The 22452-nt window shown below is 42.6% G+C and overlaps 1 protein-coding gene across 4 annotated transcripts in view; it reads left to right on the plus strand.

The window, feature by feature from the left end:
* Window positions 1-22452, plus strand: part of sdk2a (sidekick cell adhesion molecule 2a) — an 83988-nt gene that overhangs the window by 23517 nt on the left and 38019 nt on the right. The gene's annotated exons all lie outside the window — the stretch shown is intronic.

Genomic DNA, 22452 nt, shown 5'->3' on the forward strand with positions numbered 1-22452 from the left:
CTATCAACCAGCCAGCAGAGCCCCAAACTGACCCTCAGGCTCTACAACACCTGGCTCTTCCCTTGTTAATCACAGGCAAGGATCCAATCCAAACACTAATGTCTGTGTACTCACTGCATTACATGTCTAACTTAAACCACGGTTCTACACATTTTTAGGCTTCGGAAACAGTTCTTGTGGTTCATGTCTAAAGGTTTGCAGTCCGTGTCGGCTGTGCTGCAATGCGCCTTTTCGCGGGTTAGTCTAATTCACTGTGCTTCTCACCGTGTCTGTATCCATTTTCAGGTTTTTGTTCCCTTTGTCAAACCATATTATTGATGCTAATGGGCTTAGATGCCATACACAATCCAGACTGTCACCATCAGGATAAAAATAAAGGCCAGTTGAAGATGGAGAATGTGTTTTCATGTGTGCTTCTGCAGGTGTGTATTTGGAAGCAAACGTCTATCTGTGAGTGTGCGTGCATGGAACTTTACCAAGGCTTCGGGTGGCTCATTTTGAGACCTCACTTGCAACAAATACAGTCACATCAGAAAAATAGTATGCGACAGCAATCACTTTGCATTCTCAGACCTTAACAGATGGAGCGTGCTATACAGTGAAATAATCTCACTGGTGAATAGCACTGGTAAAATCAAGCTACCTTTGTGGGGGGAAGAGCAGAAAAGTAATAGAGAAAACAACATTTGGCACGCTTTGTTCGGAACTGCTGATTGCGTTGATGGAATTAAGGTAGAGAGTTAATCTGTTTATTAAAGTAACCGTGCGATCCACTCATATCAACCACATCTTTCCATCACTCACTCTGCTTTCTACTCTTTAGCTGTCTTCCTCTTTAAATGAATTGTGGTCAAATGGGATTATGAGGGACTGGACCACATACGGCCTGTGCTGGTCCCTATCTCTGTTGGGGAATGTAATCCCACCCCACCCCCTTCTGCCCTGCCTCATTATCAGATGGCCAGCATTTGTAGCAGTATTATGCCAAATACTGGCACTATCAGCAATACAGCGAGGGGAACCTGGTACTTCATAAAGGGTTTTTTCAGCTAACTGTCTCCTTTCTCTTTTTTTAGCTCCCTCAAATTGTGGCTGACCGAGATGTTTGATATACTATATTTGGTGGACAGAAAGGACTTGCAAGGAGATTACAGTGAGGGAAGCAGAACAACAACAATGTACGGATTACAGGCAGGATTTGTGTGAGGAACACATGATATCCTCTCTCATCCCTTTATCAGATTGGCCGTGATGGAGTGGCAGTCGTGGCTGCATGGGACCAGGGAGGAGTAGGTTTGAATTCATTTGGACAGCGCTAGGATAAGGACAGAGAGTGATGAGTGAGGCTTGGTATTTAATAGAATATCATCTCGCAGTCAAATGAGATGACTGCCTGCAAAGTCTAACCTCAAAAGCAATGTTAGAATAATCTTTTTTTATAAAGCGAGAATAAATTGCTTGTTGATCGGATAACCGCAGCAATTTATCTAATCTCACGTTACTGTGTTTTAGAACAAGCAAAGTAACTTTATGGGGGGGTGGGGGTGGGGGGGGGGGGGGCAGTCCATTCTTCGGAGTAATTGGTCATGAATAGCAAAGAAATGATTCAGGTGACATGTTCAAGCACACGGTATCAAATGCGCCCAGTGCTGAAAGCACAAAACACAGGAAACTCTTGTCTCCAGCGATTTGGTGAAACCCACTGTGAGTAATATAAGTATGTACATAAAAACTCAGACTGAAAAAATGGCACAAAAGCAAACAAAGCAAAGGCACTGGATTTTTTAATATCAATCACATGTTTGTTGAATGTCTGACAATTCTCAACAAAGAGCATATTAGGATTTGAAGGAATTCATAATTGAATGGCCGAAAAATTCATTATATTCCAACCATGAAGCTGTATGCAAGTAAAGGCTAGTCAACAACATGCCCTTTTTCCAGCTGGCAATACTCACCAAGGGAGAATGAACAGACTGTAGAGCCCAGCTTTGACAGCATCCACCCATCACTAGTCAAGCTGACACACCTTCTCTCAGTGCTGTCCTCCCACACCTTTCTCTCCACTCCTTCCAGTTGTCTCATCTACATAGGGCCTTGCAATGCATGCAATTACTGTAAAGACAAAACTTGCTAAGGTCGACTTTCTGCAGTATACTTCTGCTACAATGCAGAGAGGAGGATTCGGGAAAGTGATAGACAAATTAAAATGCATCGAAATGAAATACTGAGAAACAGAGAAGAGTGGAACTAAGACAGACAAAGAGTTTAGGAAAAATAGACTGAGCTGAATAGGAAAAGAATTAAAAAAAAAAGAAAACAGTCCTAACGAGAGGATGCCATGACAATTATAGGTAACAGAGCCCCTTACGTCAAAGTGGAACCCTATTTCTGGGAGCTGTCTATTCTCCTGAATATAAGACTGTAAATACCTTGTTTCTATCTTTCCCAGACGTCATTGTGACCACCAGTGTCACAATGGAAACCCTGATGAGGAGCACATGCAATTGCTCTCTCTTAATAAAATCTCACAGTTCCCATTACACTCCAGCACAATGGGCCTCTCGCCTGGCCGCTGATTGAGTTCCTGCTTTCTGGGAGCTATAATAGCAGCCGAGACATCCCCCCCCCCCCCCCCCCCCCCCCCCAACCCGTTTTACCCCACGTCCATGCTCCGTTTTCACCAGTCTTCATGGAGTTCTCTCTCATGCGAGGGCTTTACGTTTTAACACAAGTGAGATTTTGTTCCTCAGTGATCACATCCTTCTTTTTCCCTCCCTGCCTATCTTCTCTCCCCCCCTTCATGCATTATCTCTTCTCACAGTGTGGAAAATAAAAATTAAAAGCAAGCTGATTTCTTTGGTTCATTTCGATGTAATTGATAAGTGGCTACTTTTAGAGTGTAACCCTGGCTTATTGAGGTGAGTCACACCTTTATCAGGGCAGCCTTAGCAGCTGCAGGGACACTCTGTCAAGGAACACTTGATGATTATGAGAGATTTTGAGGAGGTTTGCTAGAAGAGTCACGAGGTGGAATGGATTCTTTTGCTGGGGAAAAGGGCAAAATAATTCTCAGAAGTAGGGTAGGTTGTGGGAAAGGGGATTTATTCAGCCTAATTGCACTCCTCTCTCTAGCAGTACTTTCGTCCTTAGCATTGAAGGAGAATTAAGCCAAAATTAGAAACAGTTTGCATGTACCAGTGGATGCTGACACTTTTCTCTGATTTCATTTTGATTTTCATTGCTGGAATGACTGTTCAGTTCCAGTGGTTAAAAACAATAAAACTTCAGCAGCAAGTACAAACTTTCACAGCTAATTAATAGCGAGTCTCGCAAAGACGGTGTCAAATATTAAGATGGCTTTGCATAATGAAAGCAGAACTGTAAATGAGATGTAGTTTTATTTAAAATGATTTAGTCCATGCTGAACAGACTGTGACCTTATCTGACCTTTGCAACTTTTTAATGAGTGGTTTTGTTGTTGAAATGCGAAAGTGCTGGGAACAGTCTTGGTAATCACAAATTAAAGGATGAGCGTGAAACTCAGATTTATTAAAGTCTACTGACTCACATTGACTTTGAGGGCCTTCACAGCACAGCCCACATCCACTTTCTAGTGGATCAAAAAAGGTAATTTTCTTTTCCTTCTTGACTTATAATCAAAAGATGACATGAGCATATGCATAGCAGAATTATGCATGCGGAGACATACGTCCACACATTATGACCTGGTATATAAATAGAGACACATCAGTAAATGGACAAACACACACAAACACACACAGGTGGTAGGTAACCCATTAGAGACCTTTTGATGAGCTGTTTTCAAGCTGTAAGCCAGGTAAACCAAGGCACCCCCTGCAGTTTTGTGATCCTAGGAAAGGTCAGCAGCTGGTGGCTTCACTCCTATCTACAACAGCCTTACTATATATGTGTGTGTGTGTGTGTGTGTGTGTGTGTCTATATATATATATATATATATATATATATATTAGGGGTGCAACAATACACAAAATTCACGGTTCGGTTCGATACTTTGGTGTCACGGTTCGATATTTTTTCAATACAAAAAATGTTCATGCCTTTTTAATTTATTTAATTTATTAAAATTATAAATATATATTTTAACTCAAAAGTACAGTTTTTAAATTTAATGTTACTGAAACAACATAAAACGCACTAGTTCCCACCAATGTAATTCAGCATTGCGTGGCACATCCGACATACTGTTTTACTTTTGTCCATGGCGCACTTACCATCAGGGTCATACTTCACATGAAAACCAAAATAGTTCCAAACGCCAGATCTGAATGAGGGTGGGGGAGGTTCAATTTCGGGTAGCGTTGAGGCAGTTGCCATGTTGCAACGAGCTTAGCTTCTGTCTTGCTAGCTTGCGCTGCGCTCAGTGGATCTGCGCTCGACAGTGCAGCCTAGGCGGAGTAGTCGAACGCAGATCCACTGAGCTCTCAACACAGACAGCATCGTCAGAAGAAAAGTTGATCAAATAAATTTTGTATTGTTCGATACATATATGTACCGACCCGAAAGCACTGTATCGAATGGTTCAATACCGATACATGTATTGTTGCACCCCAATGTATGTTGGGTATGTATTGTTGCAATACTGAAAGCAATAGAGGAAAACAGATCAGTTTATTTCTGGTACTGTCCAGTCTACTGTTTAGCTGAAGCAGTTTCATGTAGGTCAGAGCTTTCTTTGCAGCAGGCTTTGTTTCTCTCTGATACTCCCAGACTTGGCATCAGCTGCTTATGTCATATTAATTTCATATGGACTAGTAGATGGGCAATCTTTGATGTACTTTATATTGATTTGTGTGTGTATCTGTGTGCCTGTGTGTATTGCTTACATTTGATTCAGCTGACTGACTTGTCTATGTCTGGGGGGACTGATACTATGAAGATAAGGGTGTCAGATCAGTGGGCCGCCATGCTTTATTTCCCCCTCGACAAATTTACCAAAGTTTTCACGTCTCATCTTCACACCGTGGTGACAGCCCGACAGGAGGGGTCCAGCCAGACGCATGACAACGATAGGCAGCTCACGCTGACAATAATGCCACCGTTGCTCACACTGAAGAGAGCCCGTCCCCTTTCATTCCATTGAGAAGGAATGCAGAGAGGGAGAGGGGGAAAGAAATTGAGTATTGGGAAAGAAGGGGGAGACAGACTGGCATCCAGTAAAGGCAAAAGACCGTTTTTTGATCTCCAGACGGTCTGCCACCACGATGGTAATCCTTCAGCAACACCCTTCTTCTGCTGTCAGACTGATAAACACATGCGTGGATTATATAAACCAGGCTTGTGCACACATAGTCGACTTGTATATATGATAACACTTTTAGTAATAGATAAACAAGTATCAATGGAAATTAATTAATTATTGCAATAATCAAATCTAAACGCTGCACAACAAAAAACAGGCATTGTTAATGATGAACAACTAAGCTTGGAGGTCTTTTAATTTTTATGAAGGTCGGAGATTTTAATTTGCTTTGAACACTGAGCTGGTTCTAGTAGGAGCAGTCAATGCACTGTTCTCCCAGGGTGTCACTTAATGCTGTTTTGTTAGACGCCACCTGCATCTCATTGGTACCTTGATGCATCAGCCGCTGCAATATTAGACAGCAAGAGATTATGTTTATGATTATGATCATGTTTTATAGACCTCTCCTGTTGGTTTATCAACCAGGACTGGATGTCCACTTTGGATTCTTCTGTTTTGCACTTTGTCTCTTTTTTATGCTTTGTTTCACCAGCAGATTTATTTCCTTTTCACTTAGTTTCACTGACTGTTTAAGTTTGGGCCATAGAAAGTATGCAGTTTAGGTATTTTAAAGTAATGGGTCCTTTTTTAGGTATTTTAAGGGACTCCTTCGTCACTAAAAACTAAACTTTTGCTTAGAAAAAGACTGATCGCTGTTACAATGCGCTTCCTTATAATAGTAACCCTGCACAATGAAAAATGACACATTGGGAGTGACAGACCATAACCCAGTAGCCATAACCCAGTGCATCGGGCAACATAACAAAAGGACACCGTGTGTTTAACTGAGACACGCCAGCTGCTTTGACAAAAGGTCATTGTTTTCCCCAGGAAGAAGAATGAGCAGGAGATTTGTTGTGTCTAAAATCACCTCATTTGCACATATGTACATGGAAGTGTTTGATGTCAGCAAAATACTCCTCAAATGTCTTCAAATGTCAATGTGGTTACTATTTCAGCACAGCTGCTTGTTTGCACCTAAAATCATTAGACATTTGCTTTTTGCCTTGTGCGATATGTGCAGAAAATATGTCAAACTCACTCCACTGGAAACCTGCCACAAAATCATGACTGATTTATGTTATATGCACTATACTGAGACACATGCACACATTCATCGCGTTCAAATGCGGGTGTGTGGTTCGTCCAGATTAATGCTATTGCGTTCTTTTTTTTGTTTTGGATTGTGACTTTTTAACCCTGTTTCAAAAGTGAGTATCACAATAACTCACAATTTCTTTTTAATTTAAACTTTAATTAAAACTGTAGAATTATTTTGAAAATCTATTTCCAGCCTTCTGTAATACTTGAATTTGTTTTCGGAGTTTGAAATACATCCTGTGAAGTCTAGCTTACATTTATGGAATGTACTAGGCACTTTTGTATAAAAAGGACCCAGTGAGTAAGCAATGGAAGGAATGATATATTACACTTTAATTAAATACAAGTATATAGAAAAAAGTAGTGAAAAACCTGCATTTTTTTCTGATGAGTGCGGATAGGAATAGACAGAATAGCATAGCAAAGCAGAACCTGCTACTCAGTATATAAACATGACACTGTTTGGCTGATATGCATTAGAGTATATCAGAGTGGATTAGAGGAATGTGGAGGCAGGTTGGTGAGAAGAGATCACCTAGATTGAAAAGGGATTTCTAACACTTCTAAATGAGATATGGGCATGCATTGAGAGATAAGAAGCTGCATATGAAAATGGGTCAATTGTTCTGCAGGTTTAGATTGTGATTAAGAAGATTACATTCCTCCAGTGAGCAACAATAGCAAAGTCAGACAGCAGCCCAGTTGTTAGCCACTCTAACAGCCTGGCTGATCCCTATTCTGCCCTTTCACCAGAATTCTGAGTTTCATTTTTTTGAGTTGTGGGACTTAAAGTCTTAGGTTCTGCTTGTCAGGCAGCAGATTTTCTGCTGAAACAGAACATAACAAAGCATGGTATAATTTGACTCATTCCCAGACCAGAGGCTGTTTTGATGAAACAGTGCAGGAGTGTGTCTGATCCCACCACCTCATCCTCCATTTTTCAGAAAGGAATGATTAGACCAGGGCCACTTAAGCCGAAGTTAGTGGACTGCTATTGATTGATCAAACCTGGCCGTTCAGTCCTGAATAAAAGGGAGGGTTTCTGTCACACCCTAATGAAAGGGAGGCAAAGTTTGCAGCTGCCTTTGATCCTGAAGGGATTAAAACAGTCTTGCTTATACAAGTAGAAAGATCATGCCTGTCTATTTCTCTGTCTATCTGATGCATTGCTGGGAAAGCTATACAGCTCTCTGCTGTAGAGAAGGCGATGAGGCTGGGTCAAGTCACGGTGGGGTCAAAAGATCGGAATCCCTGTGTGGCCAACTAAAAGACCACCTGCTATTTCCAAGCTTTGATCACTAGCATCATTCCTTATTATTATGACTTGTGTGTCTGCAAACAGTTGTCTTTGTAATGCATCACAAGCCTTTCACTGAAGGCAGGAGATCTGAGGATTTTGACAGTCTGTCTGTTTGCAACAAAGAAAGGAGGTTAGAATCAATAGAATCGTTTTGATATGCACAACATCTCCTTGGACGGCATTTTGAAGGAAGTCCTGAAAAACACTAATAAACTTGAAGCCACGCTTTTAATAATTAAAGCTGATTTTCTCTGAGAGAAAACATTTTCGAGCGAGCTGGTGAGGTGGAAGGCTTTGATACAGCCTAGAAGCATTCATAAAAGTTTCAGATGTAGAGAAAGTAATTGACATTTTTCACAAGTTGGCAGTCATAACCACATGTGCTTTGCCAAGTGGACCCTCAAGTTTGTGTGGTCAGTGTCTCTCTGCTTTCCTCTCTTACTCAAACAGACTGTGCACACACATACACGCGCTTTCTGTCCGGTGCATTTTCAGTTTGATCTGTTTTATGGATTTCTCTTGCAGCTCAGTTGAAAAATTCCATTAATTGAGCCATGCTGTGAAATATCTATCAGATGAGGATGCAGTCATTTTTCAGAGTGCGAACCATGCAGTATTCATATCTCCTTGACACACACAGTGCAAAATATAAACTGTTGGTAACACTTGATTTATGCACATATCTGCCTGATTTATCTGTGCGGTAACTCACATACACTCACTTTAGGTGATGAAGCATTCAACCAGGTTTTCAAGCCCTGGGGCAGTGGGATACCTTGTGATATGTACAGTCACATGCTGCTCCACTGTTATCCGTGCACTTGTTGTGCAGTATGCCCTTGAGAAGCACTGTTTGTACAGCCTTCCAGCTGCTCTGAGAATGATCCATTTATGTTAAATCTGGCCACCAGAGGGTTTTTGTGTGGCTATTTAATGTACACTCACTTTCCCCACATGCATGTTACCGGAAAGGGAGGTTGGATTTGTTAAACAGACGCTGTTGGCCGCTGGCAGACGCCGTAGCTCCCTGTGAACCTCCCTCCTTCTCTCGAGGATTGTTGTGTGCGAGAGAGTAAAAACAGAGTGGCATCAGAGGGAAACAGTCTCTTTATGATCAGTTCATTCTTTGCCTCCAACTACCTGATCGTTAGGCTGAAGATCAGGGAGCTGCATGAGACTTGGTAACCGGATGCCTAGCAAAGGAAATCCTGACATTATTGCCTATTTATGAAAAGTTGCTGAACTCGTCAGTGTATTAGCAGGCATCAATGCATCAATAAATCAGCAATCACCCTGAGGGTTTTGACTTCTATAGATTCCTGCCACCCTGACACACTTTTATATACTCCATTTTATTCACTTTTAATGTGCTGGGTTGATGTATTTTATCGAGCTAGTTACTACAGAACATAAAGTAGGGATTACAACCTTGTGCATAAAAAAATCTGCCCCCGGAGAGAAATGGAAGCAATCTGTTTTTAATATACCCTTCTTTCTCATTCTCTGCAGCGTTTCTGCACTTCTGTCACTCAGCCTGCCATCCTTGTTGGCTGTGAATGTATGCAGAAACCGAGCAACATTGTTTTTATATCCCATTATCCAGAGAATTCGCCTGGCCTTCTCACCTCTCCAATCCATCCTGCCACCACCCTATAATTTACTTTCTACCTGTTAAGACTTCCGGAAGCAGATGCTGTTATCTTCCTGGCTTTCAACAGCCTGTCACATCCACTACCTGCTTCCTTCTTCAAAAGCTGTCTCCCAATACCTCACTGTGTGCACTCCCCGCGGCTCCCGCTACCTGCTGGGAGTCACACCTGCCGATGTCAAACTTGGACAACTTAGGAGGAATAAAGAAGAACCAACACAAGGGTCAGGATGATGAAAGGAAGAACAGGACCTAGGAGTGGAAGACTGAAGGGCACAGTCATAACTACAGGTGTTATTTCTTTATTTTTGTTTTCCTGTTTTTTATCCAAAGCTGACTTTATTGATTTCTCTAACCTGAAACATAGCCACAGAAGAACCTTCCATCGTTCTATAGATTGGAATTGATTGCCTTGAGGCTCTCTTGTCCTGTAAATATTTGCAAAGTTTTATTGAGTCCATTAATGGCTGGCTGCTGTTTGTGACAGCGGTATGGATGGTTGCTGTTGGTGAGACTAAACTAATTGTGGAAGGCCAGTCGGTTTTTTCACAGTGCATTAACATCTTGTTTCACATGTGCAATGTTGTCTATAGCCGGTTTCCGCGGAAAAGTGTGACACAAATGGTCACCTGCTTAATTTGTGAGCTCATTTTTAAAACAAACGATTGGATGACATACAAGCTTACATTTTCTTTGTGCATATTTATTCATCTTAAAAGAATGCCATAGTACTCTAGTTACTATCAGAAAAAATGTATGTTGTTATAAGGCATAAACCTTGGATGTAACCTCTTGTAGCTCAGTCTGTTGTTGATGTGATTGAAAGGAAGTGGGGACCCTCATGAGTTAAGGCAATTGTACTCTCACACCACTAGAAACCTATATGCAGCGCTCATATAGGGGCCAGTGATGAACCATACATATAAACAGTGGGTGTTTCATCCAATCTGAGGAAATGAAGGGCCGGGAGAGTGCTGCTTAAGAGCACAAGGGAGAGCGAAGTGGCCCACGCACTGCTGCTCTGTTAACCCGCATCTACTCAACCCCCACCCCCTGCATATTCTACTGTTGTCTCAGGAACACAAAGACTATTTTCAGGCAGCCAATCCTCAGCAGAGTGGCAAAATACAGTCCTGCACGGCCCTAAAAGCCTTCATGACTTTTTAATTGGTGGCTCAGGGCTCTACGTCCAGCGGTTGGAGAGTGGACCCCACTGCCAGAGCTTCACTTCTGGAAGGGATCAAATCTCCCCCGCTTGAGTCTTAGGCCTGTCAAAGCAGTCAGGCATGGAGGCAGTGGATGGGTGGCATCTGAAGGTGAGAGGGAGGGTGAGAGACAGGGTTGGCAGTGGAAAAGAGCAGTTTGCGGTTGAGAAGGGTGGATGATAGAAAGAAGCCAGGAGCGAATGTTTGTAAAGGAAGAAAGAATTTATGTGAAAATGCTGAGGGAAGGAATAGCCCTGCACCAAAATAGCAATTTCTGAGGTGAGAAAGAGTTTGTTCAGTGGAGTTGTATGAGAAAAGTTATGTGCATGTGTAAACGTGTGTTTGTGTGTGCATGCTACATCCGACAGGGGCAACAGAACATTTGGAAGTGATGGATTGTTACAGCATACAGAACAGAGTAGGAAAGGTGGGTGGTGGATTTTATTGGAGAGCTGGAAAGGTTTTGTGATGAATAATAGTCATGAGTGAATTGGTCATTGTCAGAACCCTCCAGAGCCTATTGAATCAGCAAGGCTAGGGTTTTACAATGAGCTTCAGCCATGAAGATCGGACTGTTGGGTCGTAATAGATGGAAAGTGAGTTGATGGAGGCAGGAGGTACAATAGATGAGGCTAGCTCTCACTGCTGGAGCGGCATTTGTCTGTGGGGAAATGGGCCCCAGGAGAGACCAGTGAACCTCCCACATGCTGTGCAGAGATCAGAGAGCAATATGGATGTTTGTGATGGGCATCTGAAGGCACATGAACACATGCACACGCATGTGCACACAAAGCAGAATAAACATGCCACATGGGTAGCTTGCTCATTGATAATGACTTGTTGACCCGCAGCTAATGATGCCTTTCATCTCAAAGCGGAGCATGATAGGCTTTGATCTGTCTGTCATTAAAGAGCTGTCGACTACTTGCACATCCCTTTAGTCTGATCAGCAATTCAAATATACATTAGCACCTTATAGAAAAATATGTACATACACGCACTGTCACAGCTTCTATACACTTACTGGACACTTTATTAGGTGCACCTTGCTAAAAGTGGGTTGGACCCCCAACACAGCATACCTTTTTCTCTTTTTCACACTATTCTGTATAAACACTTCAGACAGCTGTGTGGGAAAATCCCAGTAGATCAGCAGTTTCTGAACTGCTCAGGCCAGCCCACCAACAGCTATCCGATATTGAAAGTAATTTAAATCACCTTTGTTCCTCGTTATGATGCTCGGTCTGAACTTAAACAGGTCATCTTGACCATGTCTACAGTTTTCATGTCCAAATGCATCCATGTGATTGGCTGAGCAGATATGATCTAAAACTCAAATGAACGTGAACACTTCTACTATTACTGCCACATCTCTCTCACACAGACACACATGCAGTGAAGCACAAAAAGTCCTTGAATCCATGCTACTCATTAAAGCACTTCATTTACTCAATATGTTAAAAGAGCAATAATAAATAAAAAAAACTGATGATTTATTAATATCCAGAGTTGTAATCCAAAGCATTATATGTGTATTAAAGCGCATTACTTACCATGGCATGATAAGTTAAAGTGCTTCTAATAAAATTCTTAAGTCCCTACAGGCATTTCAAAGCAGCAGCAGATCTCTGTGCAGTATCTCCTCAGTGTCTCACTAATGGGACTGATGTAAATATGTTCATTTGCAAATCTTCTCTCCAATTTAGTGCTGCTCATATTGTAGATGAAGATTATCCAGGGATTATGAGGTTTGAAAAATGCACTATTTGATGTGTATTTATGCACGGCTTATAGATGTAGTAATATGGAATTAGGTCCCATCATGAGTGGAAAATATGAATGCAAAAAAAGTGTCACTCCTACCTCCCCCATCTGGCTCCCTGTCAGGTTGTCATTTAACGATATTCATTTCCAAAAGTGGAAATTTAACAGACGTTTATGATGCAAATCACAAGCTATAACTCTGTGTGGTGTGGAGGGCCACATTAAGCCTTCAAATCACTCATGCCTTTGCTTGGGCGCCAGTAACATTATGCCATATCTGCTTGATCGTCTGCACATATTTCAGTGCGCTATTGCAGCCAACAGCAGTCAATCCCTCCACTTTGTAGGTCCTTAGAGGCGGAGAAAGTTCAGAGAATTGCCAACATGATTTTTTTTACACTGGCGTGTTAAGAGCACTGGTGGGAACATTTCAATAACACAGCGGTGAAAAAAAATGCTCACTGAATACATTAACCTGATGAAAGATGGTGTTGCTATTTAAATTTATGTAATTTCTAACGATAACCTTCAGGATATACATGACATTGTGTGAAGACTAAAATTGCTGTGGTTGTAATTCCTTTTTGTACATAAAGTGCTACTTGCATATGTATAAGACTGTGCCACAAATAGAGCTAACCTTGGTTTTTACTTTCAGAAATTTAAAACTTCCTAGCACCTTTCCACTCAACATTCCTTTGCATGGGAACTGGGTATGTTGCAGTGCAGAGAGTTAAAGGTTTAGGACGGGACAGGCTGGATTCTGGTTCTTAATCTTTGCTGTTTTCCAAAATGGAAGAAAACATCCTTGCCAATATCACTGCAGCACTTGGAGCGATGTTTTGAGTGCGGGTTTAAGTGTATAATTAGAAAAACATCATCAGCCTCATATATTAGATAGCATTGTTGGCACCGGGCTCAAAGCTGTAGTTATGCTGTGAGTGTTATAAAAAAGCTATTGATTAAGGGGTATGGTTTTCCTGTGAGGTAGATTGCAATTTATAGATCAAAATGACACAGTCTTTTCAAGTAGAAATGCTGGCTTGTTGCATTAATCATGAGGAGAAGCGATGACAGGCATTTTTGAAGGAGATGGGTGGTAAGGTACACAGATATGTGTGTGTGTGTAACAAATGCTGTATGTAATCAAATTTAGAGGACAGATATTCCGCTTTGTTACCTTAAATTACCTAAATTAAAAACACACCTTTAATCTTCTTATGTGGTCTGTAAAAATTAAGCGTTTAATCATTATCATTTCACTCGCAAGCACGCACACATTTATAGTATTCACATAGGACGTTGTTATGCGCAGCAGTTTTAACAAGGATTGTTTAAAGGATTGTCAAGAAGAGCGCGAAACAATTAGTATTTCTGACTGCGAATTTTTCCAGCTTTGTTCACGTTGCACGCTTCCCACTCAGCACCCGTTACTGTATCGGGTAATTGAGATGAGCAATGTGGTGTGAAGTCATGTAAGAACCAGCCAAACGCTACCATTAGCATAATGTCAGTGCGTTCAGATCTTTGTCTGCCTGCTGGCGTAGTGCTGGCTGCCTGTCTTCAGACAGCGCCACAGAGCTGTGTTTCTCCTCTGTGTTCCCTCCTGCTTGAGGTGCGCGTGCACTTCAGAGAAAAGAAGAGAACTGTGTTGATGTCTCAAAGGTCAGATGAGTGACCTGCACGGAGGCTGGCAGTTTTGAGTGGCCATCTGAAGGAACTCAAAATTGGGGGGGAGGGGTTAGCTGTCATACCACACAGAGAAATACTTGGTGGTCTACAGCAGCTTGGATGTTGGAAGAAAATAATGGTCGTGGGCCTCTCTTTAATGTGTTCTGGGCAGGGAGTGATGTGACAAGCTCCGTTCTGTCATTCCAGAGGTCTCAATTAGGAACAGGGGCTCTGTGCTCCCACAGACTGCCTAGTAGGAGCACAGGGCACCCCGTGGGAGCATCTGCTACACGTCTGACTTACCAAAATTAGAAAACATGAAAACAAGCATGTATTCCACCTTCCATACACTCTCTGGCTCTTCTAATATAATAGCTGTGACTCTTTCCCGTCAAAGACCCGTTATTGCTCACAAGTAATCGAGTCTGTTTGACCTATCGTAAGTGTGAGAAACTCCTAGTCCCTGAGTGGATTATGCATTCACACCAAAGAAGGTGTTTGTTCTCTGCAAAACAGGTAAATAAAGCATTGCCAACACTGATTGCTGTTCACTCCTAGGCTCAGCGGAAGGAAGGGAGACAGACAGGCAGGCCGTGTAAATGTAATGAAGGGAGATAATAATTCTTTTTTCTGTCAGCTGCTCTCTGCCATTAACATTTACTGCCAGCCCCTGCCATTCACTGCTTGGCGCCCATGCACTCTGCCACACTGATAAGAATCACAATCACCAGCTATTCCACGCGCATATATTATAATGGCAGGCACCGTGATACCTTGCACTTAGCAAAACACTATTAGCATGCCAGTTGCATCGCTCCCATTCAGAGGTTCAAAGGGTTTGGTTGGGGAGAAAAGCACGGATGGGACATGGCAGTTTGAGTCCACGCATTCAGCCTCATAAAAATTCTGGTGTCTTTATCTTAAAGACACACTGTCACACGCACGCGAGGTTGAGAATGTGAGCACACATTTTTATGCACAGGGACACACCTTTACACACAGGAGCGTGAGGGACAGCGGCGTGCAAGTACCACACCGGTTTTCAGATTGTTAAGAGAGTGAGTCCAAAAGCGTACGAGTTTATCTGTATGTTAATGATAAGGGGAAATGGCCCAGATTTGTTTAACGCATCAAGCAATTAAATCAAGACTTGTCTAATAGCTGCATCTTTGCTGAGCTGCCCACGGGTCCCAAGATGGACAGGCAAGGCAGCATTGCAGGTGGATCTGATTATCTCTGTCTCAGTGCGTGTGAAATAATGTTTCCCCCACCATACCATCTACTAATTAGGATCTAATTATCCAGCCTAGTGTAAACAATCACAGCAGATGGCATTATGCACAGTATTAACTCTAATGACCCGGGGCCCTGTAGAATTCACATTTCAACGCACTTGCTTATTTTATTTATTTATTCCATTAGTCTTCGCCCTACTTTCTTTTTTTCAATTCACTTAGGCCTGTTTTCAACCTTCTCATTCCCCGAGAAAAGACTACCCCTCTTCCTGTTCCCAATGATGCTCTTACAATCCTTTTTTTTCTTCTTGTATTTGCTCCTTGTTTCACTTACTGGCATTTATCTATTTCTCTGGGTTTATTTTTGAAAAATATCAATTAGATCTCACGAAGATCAAGTAAAAATGTGTACCTATTTCTGCCACCTACAACCACCTGCCTTCTCTCTAGTGGGTAGGGAAAAAAAAAGGGAAAGTCATAACGATACGTTTATGTGATCTTGCGCACAAAGGCTCACTTCTTCCCCCAAACTGTAGAGGCTGTCTGTCACAGCTGGGAAATAATACTGTGATGTCAGTCACACTACACCAGGTGGGAAGTCTGGATCATTTCCCATTGCACTGAACCCAAAAGAGTTCTCCAAACCTCACTTCCTTAAGACCAAAACAGTTTCATATATTTTGTCCTTTGAAAGGAAGAAATTGCCTTGTGTCTAGCGTATTTTCTATGATACATTGATTTGTTGGATGCGAGGCTATGTTCACAGCTCACTGCTGCAGTGCATAAATCTTGTTTGAGTGCCACAAAGTCAGGGAGGATTCCCAGCTTTATCTTGTACAGCGCTATGACTATCCCTTGATGATTAAAGACACAACTTTCTTAAATCTAGCTACAGTTGTTCATCTGCGGTTTCCTCTACTGCTCATCGGACAAGGTTGAGCTGACTAGAGACTCGATGCTGCAGAGGGTGTGTAATGGTGGTTGTGGGTGTACGAGGTCTCATTAATTGATGCCGGGCCTTGTGCCTGTGCTCCTCTGCGTGCCGTGTTCTCTGCCAGGAGCTGGACTTGCTAATTAGGCTCCTGGATATCACAGACATGTCCCTCGGTACGCCATACAATATACTGCTAGTGACTCAGTAACACTGGTAAGGAAAGTGTGAGAGAGTGGGACTAAAGGATAGAGGATACAGAGTGAGGAGGGGTGCAAAGAGACATAAAAAGATGGAGAAACATCTTGGCAGAGAGCTCAGAAGGAAGGGACATGGAGAGTAAGAGTGTGTGAGAGATGACAACTGATGAGAGGCCAGGGAAAGAAAGTATGAAAACGACTGTACTGGGAGAGATCAAGGCTGCCGAGAAGGAGAGATAGTCACAACATGCAGAAAGGAAACTGTTATTGTGGGGAAAGGGGGGAGAGAAAAAAGAAAAGAAACTTAAGATGGGAAGAAGAAAAAAAGGAGGAGGAAATCAAAAAGAGGAAGATAGTTTGAGACAGGCAGAGCATAGCAGAGAGGTAGAGGAAAGCACTCAGCGGAGCAGTGAGGCAAACAGGGAAGAATTCCAAACAGAAAGGGTGTGTGCGTTTGAGTGTGTGTGTGACTGTGAATTTGTCCACGCTGCCGGCTGGAGTGTGTGTCCAGATAATTCAATCTGCTGCCCATTGACTGGCCTCCCGCTCCGTCTTCACTCCTAATTAAATCTCCATTTGTTGGCTGGATGCTACTGCTTCTAATTGTGTTGCTCTAGCCTCCTGTAGACACACAGGCACACCTCAACACACACATACACACACACACACACGGGCCCTGCAGCGGGTAGGATCCCAGACACGTCACCGCGGTACATTACACCTCAATTAATCACATCAATTACACATCAATTAACCCATGGCAATCCACTAAACACAGCTGGGATGCAGGCAGCATTTCATCTGTAGCAACCTGAGGACTCTTTCTGCAACATCAAAGCGGGCGCTGCATCAAAAAGAAAAAAAAAAAATTCAAAAATTCAGATCAACTTAACATGAAAAATCCATAGTCCCTCTTTATTTCCTCCTCCAAGCAGAGAGCATAATTATAGGAGTATATGAGCTTTAAATAGCATGTCACGGGTTCTATATTTCCACAGCATACGATCTCATAGGGGGCTTGTTCATTCTGGATTGCGAACAAAAGAGCGTAAGCAGGAGTTGTGGGTGGACATCAACCTATCAAATACCACATACAGATGTTGAACTATGGGCCATTTCTCTAAATGAAGGCTCTTCATCTCGTCTTCCTGTTTCAGGTCTGGCGTGCTTGCTTGACTTCTGCTGTAATGGGTCACTTCACCTTGGTGCCTTGTGTTGGAGGACACACTCCTCTATCTTTTCATTGCTCTCCTCCCTACTGTCACTTTCCTCATCTCATCATTTCTTTACACCAATTCTCAATCTGCCTTTGACATTATCATTAAGCACTGTGTTTCTTTTTACCATCTGTTTCAATGCCGCTCTCGCTTCCTTCTCTCTGTATTCTCCCACTCAATCGCTTGCTTAATTCTTCCTTTAGTGTCGGTCTGCTTTCTGACTCGACTAGGTGATAGAGTGTAAATCGACAAGGTACCTGCTGTCACGGTGACGGCACCTCATGATCAACCTCACCTTCAGAACCAACCATGTTCCGAAGGGCAGGTGGGCGGGGTGGTGGTTTTAGGAGTGTGCGCTTGTGTGACTTCTAAAGAGCTCTGTATCCTCACTCCAGCATTCTTATCTCAACTCGTGAAGCACCATATTAAGACAATCTATTATACATGTGTGTCAGTGTTCTTGTTGTATGTGCGAATTCATAAGGGAAGAGCTTCATCAGCTTTCAAAATGCTTTTAACCCCTCTCCATCACCCCCGCAACCCACGCCCTTACACCATCCCATTACTAGGCCAAGGTCATAGCCATGACAGTTGCATAACCCCCATCAGAGGGTCACCATGACCCATTTCGTATCTTAAGGTCCAATTCAAGAGCCTAAATGACAGCTCTAAATTTTCCAGGATGACATGATGCACCATGGGTGGACTGAAGGTGGGAAGTTATACACACATATACAGTATGAGTGCATTTGTGTTGCGATTCCAAGGTAGAGTGAGAAATGAATACAAATGGGCCTTCAAAGGAAACAGGCACCGCTAACCACTATAGCTGAATATCAGAGATGCATTTGAGCCAAGTGCCAGCTAGGATGCTGTTACGTCGGCTCAAATGCAGGTGGCTGAGGATTAAACAGAGGTCAGAAGAGCTCCCTGCTGCTGGTGTGGAGCTGGGGTAAGAAGGTTAGGCAAAAAAAAAAAAAAGCTAGAGAATGAATATAAGACAAAAGCTGAATGTGAACACCGTTTGTGTGATTGCATGCCAGCATGGTGCAATGGGGAGCACAATGGCCTTTGGTTTATAAAGCTACCCCAGTGCCTGTGGTCTTTGTCTCACTGCCATTAAAATTCTGTGTATGCAGCGGGGGACCCGGCTGGAGCCATGCCACCATTCAACCTCAGCTGTCAGGTTAGAATAAGGTGTTTTTATATCTGTGGTGAATGGGCTGTGGTGGTGCAGACTGACTGTTAGGGGCAGCTGCTCTGCACCGCAGCCACATTATAAAAGCCCTCCTGGTCCTTCCATGCCAGTTTTCGGTCATCCATAGACCTGCTTGCTTCAGTTAGCTTTTACCTCTGGTCATAGTGGTGTAAGAATTGTTCCTCTATAAGGAATTTCCCCTAGCTTTCCATCTGGACTTGAAACCTGCAGGTAACAATGTTGTGCACCTGTCACTATCACTTCATGCTTCATAGGAAGGGAACTGTTCTCTGGTTAATTCCAGTCTCTGGAAGAAAAGAACTTTTCAGCTTCCTTAAACACTTATATTCCGAGATCCTCTGGAACAGGTTTGCATTAAGGACACTCTGACTTGTTTTCCACAGCGTCTCATCAGCCATGACCAACACAATGCTGCCCCCATTATTCTTCACTGTTGGGATGGTATCAAGCAGGTAATGAGCCTAGCCGGTAATGTGTATGGTGTCCTCAGAATGTAACGTTAGGAACTGAGGCTAAAAAAGTTCTGGTTTTATCTGACCAGAGAATCTTGTTTATCACGTCCTGAGACTCCCTTAGGTAATCTTTTGCAACATCAAAGCTTGCTGTTATGTTTTTCAACGAGAAGAGACTTCATCTGTCTCCTCACACTACCATAAAAAAATATAACCAAAACCCCAAAATCAGTGCAGTGTTGTTTCTCCCACCTTCACACTGGACCTAAGAAGTAGATGTTGGGGTTCTTTGTCACCTCTTCTCTGAGGGTTCTTCTTCCTTGATTACTCAGTTTAGCTTGGCCAAGTTCTGGGAAATATCATATATTCTACTGATGTCTTATGTTTAGGTCTTTCGAAGGCCACTCCTGGAATTTTTCACTGAAGCACAGAGAATCAAGCAAAAAAAAAAATGAGAGATTGAAGTTACATTTTATGCACATGCCAAATCCTAACCTAATTCACATCTTTTGTCATAGCAAGGGGTCTATAATGGTTTTCTGTGCTTTTTCTTTTAATGTTTTAAGAACGCTTTTAAAGTTCTCTTTGTCTTTCTGGGTGATTTGTGAGGAGTGATAAAAAAAAATGAATTTAGGCATGAAGAAATTTTAGCATTGAGCTATAAGAAAGCTGAACGCTTTCTGAATGCAGTGGATATAATATGTGTGTGAAAGTCTATTATACTGTAGAATTTGCTCCACAAGGCCACAGTGGTTTAAAAAAGAGATGACCCCTAAGAGAAATATTACCTGTGACACCAGAGGGTTGTAAGATATAATACACAGGTGCAGTACACTGAACCCCAAATCTTAAAGCTCTATTGTGCCTATCAAATGTGAAAACAAACAGAAAATCCGCACTCGCTGCTAAGTATTCTTTTTAGTATTCATTGCTGGGCAAGACGAACCTATTTAGACTGATGATGAGAAGTAGATCGAGCTGATATGTCAAAGCCAAAGCACATTTGTCTTGCTAAACAATAGAAATTAAGAAGAATACTTTTCATTGAGTCCTGACATACTGAGTGTTATAATGTGCACGCTCTGTATTGACAGAACCTTGTACTCCTGTAAGAGCATGCGTGTCAATTTTCGCATGCAAAGAAAAAGTTATCCTAACCTTGACTTATGCAATGACAGCGCATGTATTCACACTTGTGTATTTTTCTGCCATGCAAAGAAAACAGAAACACACTTGAAAATGTAATCCTGCCATTGACACCACACATGCAGGGCCTACCACTGACACCAACATGGATCAGCAGCGTGTGTCTTCAGTGTTTCACTGTGAAGTTCAGAAAGCACAGTGAGGGAGAGAAATATCCGCATCCGACAAGAGGTTCTCCACTGGAAACTCATTAGATCCCAGAGGCCAGTCTTCGGAGGAGCTGACCTTGTCTTCTGTCAGCATTAAGAACTGTTGGCGGTCACAGGTCATTTAAGTTCTTACAGAGTCTCAAAAAGAAGATCACTTCAGCTGGGTCTTGTGTGGATAGCAATCATTTCTTGGGGTACGCAGCAGAAATTCTGCACACTTATATCATGCAAGACTTATTTCCTGTTCGTGCTGGCTTTGGTCGTGAAAATATACACTTTGCTCTAGATGTGAAATTGGTCACAAGTGCCACAGATAACCAGTGTTCGGGGAGTCATTATTAGAGTTTGTGTGAATGTGTCATATGAGGCAGAAAAAATGTGAATGCATGAATGGTGCTGAAACAGGTAACTGCGGTGGTGATTACAGGGCACTCAATTCCGCAGGCCACAATTTCACAACAGTAAGTCGGTATTATGCATTGCCCCAGACGATCGATGTGTGAGTTTAGGTTTTGCATGTGCAGGTCTCTAATGGTGGCTTTTTGATGGAGCCACGCCGCTAAGTGCACATAGCCACCAAAACCCCAAACCAGCTGGAAGTGGTTGGGTGTGTGTTTATTCAGCCATAAGTGTATGTTTTGGGATTTTCTGTGTGTGTATGTGCAGATATGTGTGTGTGTGTGTGTCAAGTACAAATGCATTTACTAGAGGACAGAATTATAGCAAAGCCACCACTCAGCAGCTAGTGTCTGGGGAAAAATAGGGACGGCTTCTCCATTTGGGCTCAGACAAAGATCAGTTTCAAGTGGCTGTTGGGTTTAACAGTGTTTGTTTTTGAAAAGTTCATGTAAGGGTGGTAGAAAGAATGGATTACCCAGGTAGTTTTATCAAAAAAAGAAGAAAATAAATTGCAAGTTTTGATCTTTTTGTATGATAGAAAATGGACTAAGCTGCAGCTAAGCATAGTGTGTGATTTGTGGCAAGCATGATTGCCGACGCGAAACACAAAGGTGCATAGTCCTTCTTTTATTTTCTGTTTCATTCAGGTCCAATCTGCTGTATCCCCTTCTCTGCCCAGCGAAGGCTGCCCTCGCGTTCACCCAGCTCCGCCACACCATCCTCCGCATTTACTGCCATAAATCTTGGCTGTGAACTTGCATATGGGTGCGGAGAGCAAGGGTGGCTCCAGTAATCAGCCATGAGAGTGACTCACCTAGTAGACACAGAACCAGGCATGCTCCAGGCCACAGCGGCATACTGCAGCTATTAATACAGACTTTAATTAGCCCGCCACAAACACTGGCACAATCAGCTCAGTGTCGCCCATGGCTCGTGAGGCAGACAGATCAATAGGTCTGATCATGCCTTTTTCATCAGCTCAAATGAAAGCACTTTGTCTCCAAGCTCAGCCCTGGACCTTGCATATCACCTTAAAGTCTTTTTGTGGCTGTACTGGCTGTGTGCAGTGTTGCGGATGAGGCCTGTATAATCTGGCTGCATTAGGGAACTATAAAGATAAATGAAGGGAGCCATAGAGTATAACTCATCTTGTCACAGAAAGGATTTTAAGACGGGGAAACTTTGTGTTTTCTAAAGCAGCCCCTATCACCCCAATGCTTCCTAATTTCTCACTCTCTCCACCTCTAGCTTGCTTGTTTTTCGCAGTATTTTTCTCCATCTGCTTTTGGCCTATTCCTCTTCCCCCTTCCCTGCATCTCGCTCTTCTTGCCTGTCTCCCTCCCCATCCTCTTTTACTGATGTAGAGGTATGGAAGTGTTCATTTACACTTCTTCTGCTGCACAAATTGCTCCTCTACCTCTATGCCAGCACATTTCAATTTGAAATAAAAGAGTAAGCTGCTTTCGCGGTA

The sequence above is a fragment of the Neolamprologus brichardi genome, chromosome 4 (assembly GCF_056152115.1).
Source record: "Neolamprologus brichardi isolate AB-2024 chromosome 4, ASM5615211v1, whole genome shotgun sequence".
Lineage (NCBI taxonomy): Eukaryota > Metazoa > Chordata > Actinopteri > Cichliformes > Cichlidae > Neolamprologus > Neolamprologus brichardi.